This window comes from Erythrolamprus reginae, chromosome 2, assembly GCF_031021105.1.
Source record: "Erythrolamprus reginae isolate rEryReg1 chromosome 2, rEryReg1.hap1, whole genome shotgun sequence".
Lineage (NCBI taxonomy): Eukaryota > Metazoa > Chordata > Lepidosauria > Squamata > Dipsadidae > Erythrolamprus > Erythrolamprus reginae.
Window position 1 is genome coordinate 187,642,139 of NC_091951.1, and position 9,301 is coordinate 187,651,439.

Consider the following 9,301-nt stretch of genomic DNA (forward strand, 5'->3'; position numbering starts at 1 on the left):
GCTGATTACTCAGAGGGTGTTCTAAGTGGGGCCTGGAGACGTCATGCCTCAAGTCTTTCCCTCTAAAATAACCTCAAATGGGGATTCTAAAAGATCTCATTTAGCAGGTTGAGAGACTGGGCCTCGGACCTCTGAAAAGTACCTCAGAATAGAGCTGGAAGGGACCTTCGAGGTCTTCTAGTCCAAACCCCTGCTCAAGCAGGAGACCCTATAACAATGTTGGTGAATAGTATTGGGTGAACCGAACTTGCATAGTTCGGGTCCGTGCCGAACTTTGTGGGGTTCGGCATAACGAACCCGAACCTGGACTTTTCCAGAAGTCCGTGTTCAGGTTCGGCGTTTGCTCGAACACCACGGTGGGCGGGAGGGGGGAGGTGGGGGGGGGGGATCTGAGGCTCAAGCCACTGACTCGGCTTGGGGGTGCAGGAGGGGCGACTCCAGACCCGGAGCCTGACCTCCCCCGCCTCAGCACTTCGCCTCACGATGGGCCAGAGGGGTGGGGAGGCAGGTTCTGCCGGCTGGCTATTCAGGATCCTGGCTGTCAGCTTCAAGCGAGCAGTAGGCCCTCCCCGCCTCCCCCTCCTGCCCGCCGCCTGCTTAAAGCTGCTGGCCAGGATCCTGAAGCGCTGGGGGGAAGGTGTCAGGCTCCATCAAGTGGGCGATGGCCGGGAGCCACCAAAATGAGAGAGAACTAGGGGCAGGGATTTTCAGTGGCTCCCGGCCATCGCCCGCTTGATGGACCCTGACTCCCCCCTCCAGCGCTTCGCCTCCCGCCGGGCAAGAGGGCTCCAGTGGCAGGTTCTGCCGAGCCGGCTTTTGAGGATCCTGGCAGGCAGCTTCAAGCGGGTGATGGCTGGGAGCCGCCGAAATGAGAGAGAACTAGGGGCAGGGATTTTCGGCGGCTCCCGGCCATCGCCCGCTTGATGGAACCTGAAACACACATGCACGCAGCACTTCACCTCCCGCTGGGCCAGAGGTGTTGGGGTTCGGGTTCGGGTTCGGGTTCAGGTTTGGTCAACCTACCCAAACTCCGACGGCAAGTTTGTCTGAACCCGCCGAACCTAAACTTCAACACATTCATCCAACACTATTGGCGAACCTTTTGGGCACTGAGTGTTGAAACAGGAGGGCAGCTGCTCTTCTGGTTTCCAGCACATGCACCAGCACGGCCACCTGGTCTTCCGGTTTCTGGAAATCCTACATGCATGAAGACCTGATAGCAGGTGCGCCGGAACCCAGAAGAACAATAGGTGACAGCTTGTGTGCCCGGAGAGATGGCTCTGTGCGCCACTTCTGGCAAGGGTGCCATAGGTTCGCCATCACAGCCCTATACAATTTAAGAGAAGTGTCTGTCCAGTCTCTTATTAAAAACTTCCAGTGACAGAGCACTCACAATTTCTGGAGGCAAGCTATTCCACTGGTTAATTGTTCTCACTGTTAGGAAGCTTCTCCTTAATTCTCTCCTTGATTAGTTTCCATCCATTGTTTCTTGTCCTGCCCTGCGTTGCTTTGGAAAATAAGTTGATTCCCTCTTTTTTGTGACAGCCCCTCAAATACTGGAATATTGATATTATTCTCTCTCTTTCTCTCTCTCTTTTTGTAATGTACACCAAGAGCTTATGCACCAGAGACAAATTCCTTGTATGCGTCCACTCACACTTGGCCAATAAAGAAATTCTATTATATTCTGTTACACCTAGACCTTTTTTCTAGACTAGCCATAGCCAATTCCTGCAATGAAGGGAAAATTCAGGAAACCTGGCAATGACACAAACATAACTCATTTGATATACAACTGCACTAAGCCTTAAATTCATGAATGGGTTTAGCCCCTTCTCAAAAGAGATTGGAACTTCAGCAAAAACCCCTTGGAACAGCATAGTCAGGCTGACAAAGCAAAGATCAAAGGTTGTTAACAAAATCTGATATGCAAAGTATTTAATAAGGCACAGAAAGAGGGGCACAGCTGATCTAAAATTAACCGTCTGTAGAAGATTAGCACCCACCTCTCTCCTAGAAGAATGAAATATTCTAGGAAATATTAAAAAGGCAGACTATTATATTTCCCTGGATAAGAAATGGAGAAACATTTTTTTGAGGCAAGAAGCAGATTCACTCTTAACAGTCCCCATCCTCCTCAATAGCCCACAACACATGTCAACACTTAAGAAATAAAGAGATGGCTAGGTCTACTCATAAGCAAATAACCTCACCCAAGATCCAACAAAAGTAGAATTAGCCCTCAGCCATAATAGGAATTGCCCAAAGCTCCTTCATTGCATCACCCAGCAAGATTCAACCAAGCCTGGGACACAGACAGCCTACAAAGTTACCTAAGATCAGGAACAGGAAGCTCAAAGGCAAGGCCCAAGACAGGGTATAAATATATATCTCCTTCTCCTCCATGTGGTCAGCTATCCAGAATCTGGGTATGCTCAGTGGTTCTTCTTAACCATTAAACCACCCTTCCAAGCAGCCTCCATGTTTCCAGTGTGTCTCTCCCTACTTGGAACTGAACCCAGATGGACATTTCTTCCAAAACATCCTTAGTAAGGAACTCTATCCTTAAAAGAAAAATTCCAGTCGCGGGACTACCACCAAAAAGATCCTCCTTCCCTGTTTCCTCTTGATCTTGAGGATCTAAAAGATTATAAGCTACAGAAGCAGTTTAGAGAAGTGGCATACAAGCCCCCATTCCCTAAGTTTACTCTGACCACTGTCAGTTCCAGTATTCAATGAGTATGTGTTTATTTTCCCTATGTACGTTTGGTTGTTATATGTTTGATGCAGCATAGGCTCCTAAATTAAATTTTGTGATAGGCTTTCTTTTCTGTGGCATTTTGCGACAGATTCCTCCTAGTCCTAAGACTCTGCAGTTTTAGCCTCACTCCATGTTTTTTAATTAAATTACATATTCCAATGTAACTATTGGAGATTTCTTTTTTACAATCTTATTCCTCTTAATGTTCAGTTTTAATTCTAATCAGAATTAATTTAGTTCTAATCAGAAATAATGATCTGAATTAATTTAATTCTAATAAGAAATAATGGACTGAATCTAGCAAGGAGCAAGAAGAACTAACCTTCCTAGTGACATCTTACCAATTAGAGAATTTACTTACTTTTTCACATTTTCTTCTATTTGCTAGTAAAGCAGCTAGACTGTGGAATAATAATATTAATAATATTATTAATAATATTATTAATAATAATAATAATAATAATTATTATTATTATTATTATTATTATTATTATTATTATTATTATTAATTAGATTTGTATGCTGCCCTTCTCCGAAAACTCGGGCGGCATCCCTACCAAACTGGATAGGAAGGAGCACTAGTGTGTGCAAATGGAAGACAGAAGGAAAAGGGGGGACATGATCGAAACATTTAAATATGTCAAAGGGTTAAATAAGGTCCAAGAGGGAAGTGTTTTTAATAGGAAAGTGAACACAAGGACAAGGGGACACAATCTGAAGTTAGTTGGGGGAAAGATCAAAAGCAACATGAGAAAACATTATTTCACTGAAAGAGTAGTAGATGCTTGGAACAAACTTCCAGCAGACGTAGTTGGTAAATCCACAGTAACTGAATTTAAACATGCCTGGGATAAACATAGATCCATCCTAAGATAAAATACAGGAAATAGTATAAGGGCAGACTAGATGGACCATGAGGTCTTTTTCTGCCGTCAGTCTTCTATGTTTCTATGTTTCAAAGGGCTTCTAGAAGCAGACCTGTGAGATTTCTCATTTTCCAGGCATACATGTTTCTATCAGAAGAATCAATATTTTGGATATCGTGACCAACCCAAGCCATTGTTTATTTTCATGTTACAACCCGCATGCTGAATTGGCCGCAGAAACAAAAGTGCAAACTCATTGTGTCAGATTGAAGCTTTGTGCATGTGTAATCTGGGTTTAACAACAATCAAGAGGAAAAGAAACTTGTAGTTGATTCAGAAACTTCTGCTGCCTTTCCATGGTGCATAACCACAGATATTTTCTACAGTTCGAAGAGAGGAGTGGAGAGAGAGCAGCGAGTAGCCAGAAATCAGTCTTACTTCTTCCTGCCAAATGAAAATGGGGCCTCTGTCTCTTGGCCCATTTCAAACCCTCAGAAGAAACTTTCTCTCATAAAATGCTACGACTGCTGGGAGATTTCACTGCCCTGCCAATTGCACAGAGCGTAAATCTACGAAGCTCTGGACATTAACAGCCTGAGAACTCCATGCTCCCAAAGCACAAATTAACAACTTCCCATTTGGCCATCAGTGGCATCCCAGGGTGTGAGAGTGCTTAACAAGTGATTTGGGAGGGGAAAAAGTGAGGAAGCCAAGGGAATCCTATAAAGCGTAATTTACAGACAGGCAGTTCCTCGGCAGGCAGGCAGAACGATCCTAGCCACGAATGTCTAGGGTACAACTTTATTTGTCCTTCCGAAGAAAAATCACCCTCAGGAAAACGTACACGTTCCGTCCCTGGATGGAGATGGAAGGCAGAGTTGGAAAGAAAACGTTTTGGCCATTTTATAGTGGAGAACTAAAACAAATGCCCTCCAAAGACTATTAAATATTACTGAAAGACAACATAAACCTGTCAGAGCTGCTTCTCTTTTTCTTACTCCCTGGAGAATTACATTCCACAACGGATACACCCTCTTGAAAGAGGAGGGTTTACCATGAGGAGGACCCTAATACAATTACTATAAGGTCCTGATTTTGGAATAAACTAGGTCGTAATTGGTGCTGAGCCAATTACAGGGGCAATTTGCCCAGCCCTATATTTCTGCTACTGTGCCATCTATTTACTATTGGAGTTTTTGTTACATAGCTTTGGGCGATGGGAGTTTTGTGTTTTTGAAGATGTGGGAATTGGGGAAGCAACGCGTTTGAAATGTGTTTTAATTCATTGCTTCCCTTGCTTTGGGATTGTTTTTAATAAATGAAAAAGTGATGTACCTTTTATAATTTTTTATTTTAAAAAAACCCTCATTAGATATTACACAATGCAAGATAATGCAGCCTTTGAGTTTCTGTCAGTTGCTTCAATCAGGGGGGTGCCTGTCTGTTGATTTATTGTAAAATAACAAGATTATTTGAACAAACTAAAAAAGGATTCTGACTTTTAGCATTTGCACAGTGGGAACAATAAGAAATGGTTTTGTCTCCAAATGAAGCACAGCTTGGTAATTAAGATGGCAGCTTCTTTTCATATATGCCGATCAGCCCAATACTGTTTACAGTATACTGCTTGTGGGAGCAATCAATAGCTGGTTTCATCCTGTTTCGTATCTATCTGCATACACAACAGCTACAATGGCTGCAAATTACAGTAGTTGAAGAGTCCACACATCTGGAGAACATCTGATCGGCTTTTCTTTTCTTTTTGCACCTGTGTCTTATTGTTAGATTTTGTGCGTCTAGCATTTCAAAATCCCAAATTCTTCCAAATGTGCTTTGATGACATTGGAAGCTAAAGTAAAAGAATCAAGGTAATTCCTCTTGAACTTTGCTTTACTGGCAACCTCTAGGATCACCCTCAAAGAGAAGTAGCTACAACCCTGTGGGACAGACTTCGAAGTAACATGGTAGTCCAAGAACTTCAGGAGATATTTCACTCATTCTAACATAGTTTGGAAAGCATCCTTTTCATATATTTTGCCTGGTCTTATTGCGCAGTTGGTTTACAATTCTCATTTTCATGCACATGTGTGCTGTTTCAACATCATCATGCCTTTTCTCATTGTTTCTGCATAGGCCTGATTGCTTTCTGCTATACTAGGAGAGCGAGACAGCTTCAGCGTGCAAAACAATCTTTAGAGCAAACAGAATAGGAAACAGTGACAGAATTTGGAATTTTCCAAGTCTCCCAATGTATGGGGTCCATCTCTGCAAAAACCAAAATTATTTTTCAGACTGAAGATTTTTAATGATTCAATAAATATTATATAAATGCATCATTTTTAATAAAATTGATGTACTGTATTTATATAATTATTATGTACATATTAATATAATCCATACAAGCAAAAGCTTTTTGGGGGCCCTAAATAATTTTTAAAAGAGAGATCAAGAGGTTTAAGAAACACTGCTCTAGGTGGACGTGCTCGGTTCATCTAATAAATGAATTAATCTCAATCCTAAAACGGAAGCTATAATAACTGATGCCCAAATATAAAATATGGTTTAGTGCAACAAGCTGGTTCACACAACAGGTTAAATCGGTGGCTGGATCTCTGGAAAAAGTCAATTTGGTATAGTGATTAAGGTGTTGGTTTAAAAACCAAGAAACAATGAATTCTAGTCCCACGGTAGTTAGCAACACCAACTGGGTGACCTTGGATCAATCACATTCCCTCTCAGCCCAACCCACCTCAAAAGGTTGTTGTGGGAAAAATAGAAGGGAGTATCAGATATGTTTGCCGCCTTGAGTTACTTATCAAGTAACAAAGCTGGAATAAAAATCTAATAAATAATATAAGTAAATGTTGTGCACATTCTAATGTACAATGCAATTCCTTTCTAGTTGTGAAGGGATCCCAACTCATGGGATTTTTGCACCTCAAAAGACTCAGCAAAATACTGACAGCACAAAACAAGGCACTTTCAGTCTTAAAATAAAATATTTGGGTTTTCGATGATATAAACATGCCATATTTTTTTTCTGTTGCATCCTTATGACACTGCTCTTATCCCCACCTCCTGGGTAAGCAGCCAACTGCTAAAGACAATTCAAAGAAAACTTTTCCTTCTTCTCCCAGCACCATCCAAGGACAAACTCAAGGAGAGGGAAGCCCATTAGACTTTGTCAGCTATTATTTTGGAGGGAATGCCAGGTGACCAGCAGTGGAAAAAAGATAATCGAAGCAGGTTAGGGATCAGCAGTGGGATCAGCAAATTTCATGCCATTATAGTTTTCTGCTAACTCAAGGAGGGAAGAGAGCATGTTAAACAGAAGTGGAGAAAGGCCTCTATATGTCCAATTTTGTGGCCTTGAAGTGATAAAAAGGCTGGGTGATGGGGGTTTTTTCTGAATAAGAACCAATTTTACGATAATGGGTTGGGGATTTTAAAGATTTCAAAGTTTTGATTTGTTTTGGGGTAGCTTTGAAAAAAAATCAAATTGTAATAACTTTACAGCCAGTGGACATAAAAACATCGAATTGATTTCTCATATACAAAATCGCAATGTTCAATTTAATTCTTGAAAGTTTGTTTATGTTTGACAAATCTTTAAAACCTCCATGAAGTTTCTTTGCATTAAGTATCAAGTAGATCAGAATATCAATCAGCACCCCATAAACCTTACTGGCAGTTATAGAGGAGACAGTAGCTAGCAGACTTGAAAGAAGCTTCAAAAGGCTAAGAGTCTATAAAACGAACAAGGCTATAGTTACGCCATTTTAAAGAAAGATCATGTCACAAGATTATTTTGTAGAGTTATCAAGCTATGCAAGCAGCCTGTAACTATCACAAGCCACTATAAAACTGTCTATTAAAGAACTGGAGCCTGAATTGTGTTTTTTCCTTCTTCCCTTTTCCTTCTTCATCATCTCTCCGTAAGTCGTAAACCTAAGAGCAGTAGTAAATTATTTCGGATATCCAAGAGTCAAAGAAAATCACAGCTTCCTAGATTTGGGTTGAATTGAACAAGAAATGTGGCTTTATCCCCCCCCCCCCCCCCGGAATAGCTGTTGTATTCAGTAAACTATCTACTATATCATATAGAGCAACTCTGAACAGACTTCATCCAAAGGAAAGTTCAACTAAGCTCAAGACAGCATGACTTACTCTATAATACAGGCAATTACCACTCTTATTGAGGTGGCTATGGATAATGGGGAGTTTTATCCAACAATTTTGCTGTAGCATATTGATACTGCTGCTCCAGACCATAGGGGCATACATAAGTGCACTAGTGTGCCTTTCGTCCCCTGTCCAATTGTCTCTCCTTATCTTATATATCATATATCTTTTCTTCCTTTCATATATCTTCTCCTCTATTTTTATGTCTTTTCTTCTATCCTTTTCTTTATATATAATACTTCATGTCTATTCTCTTCAATATGTATTGTGTATTGGACAAAATAAATAAAATAAATAAAATAATTATGTTAGCAGCACCTTGCCAAACTGGGATGATTCTTATATAAAGTCAGCATTTTCCTCATCTATCTGGTTTCTTAAGTATCTTTTCCTTGAGCTTGGACCAATGGGAAAATGTGCAATAGTGACATCAAAGAGGCACAACAACAGTTCTTTTTCATTTCAAAACATCCAGTAATCCAAGGAAGACGACCAGCCACCAATTATCTATTTGTATCCCTGACAAAGAACTTCCATTTTAAGAGGCCATTTACTCCAAATAGGTGCCCGAAATAAAGAACATATTTTCGTGTAGAGGCAAGACCCAAAGACTGGACTTACAGGTCTCTCTGTGTGTAATAATGTTGTCTAGATAGTGGTTTCCAACCTTGGGAACTTTAAGATTTGTGGACTTCAACTCCCAGAGTTCCTCAGCCAGCAAAGCGGGGTGAGGAATTCTGGGACTTGAAGTCCACAAGTCATAAACGTCGCCAAGGTTGGAGACCACCGGTCTAGATACAAAGAAAACCACCTTACGTTCTTCCCGTACCCAGGTTTTCCAGCCCTCCCAGTAGAGGAAGCGACTTTGCCAGCCGCGAACAAAAGTAAAGCAATCGCTGAGAGAGGGGATACCAAAGGTCGCCCTCCTGCTTCTCCGCCCTGCTGCCGCCCCTCCCTTTCCCAGACCCGTCCGCCGCTCTTTCCCTCTCTTCCCTCAGGGCCGTCTTTTACGGACACTCACCAGCATTCTCGGCAGCGGGCCATCTACGCGTATTTCCTGGGCGGTGGCGGGAAGGATGGCTGCTGGGAGTTGTAGTTTTAAAAGGAAAGAACAATTACGACCAGTTGGGAAGGCTGTTCCCTTCTTCAAACTACAACTCCCGATAAACTCTAGCGGAACAAAAAAAGCGCTTCCGATTTCTACAGAAGGTCATCTTTGCAGTGAATGAGTGGTCTGGTCTTTGAAGGTGGAAATGCAGAGCAGAGCTTAAACATGTGTCGAATACCTGTTCCATATTCTATTCATTCCTGCATCATTATGGATTTTTTTAAAAATAAATTTACATCCCATCATGATGTCGCCTTTCTTATTCAGTTCCCCAAGGAATTGTTCTTGGGTCTTTCAAGGTAGCCGCTCCGAGTCTTCGGAGAGGGGCGGCATACAAATCTAATTATTATTATTATTGTTGTTGTTGTTGTTGTTGGTAGTAGT

The 9,301-nt window shown here is 41.7% G+C and overlaps 1 protein-coding gene across 1 annotated transcript in view; it reads right to left on the reverse strand.

The window, feature by feature from the left end:
• The window catches only part of SMUG1 (single-strand-selective monofunctional uracil-DNA glycosylase 1), a 31,819-nt gene extending 22,915 nt beyond the window's left edge, over window positions 1-8,904 (reverse strand). The window contains exon 1 of the mRNA XM_070740830.1: window positions 8,831-8,904. The gene's annotated coding sequence lies outside the window, so the exon portion shown is untranslated. The remainder of the gene's footprint in view (window positions 1-8,830) is intronic.
• Window positions 8,905-9,301: the final 397 nt, after the last annotated feature.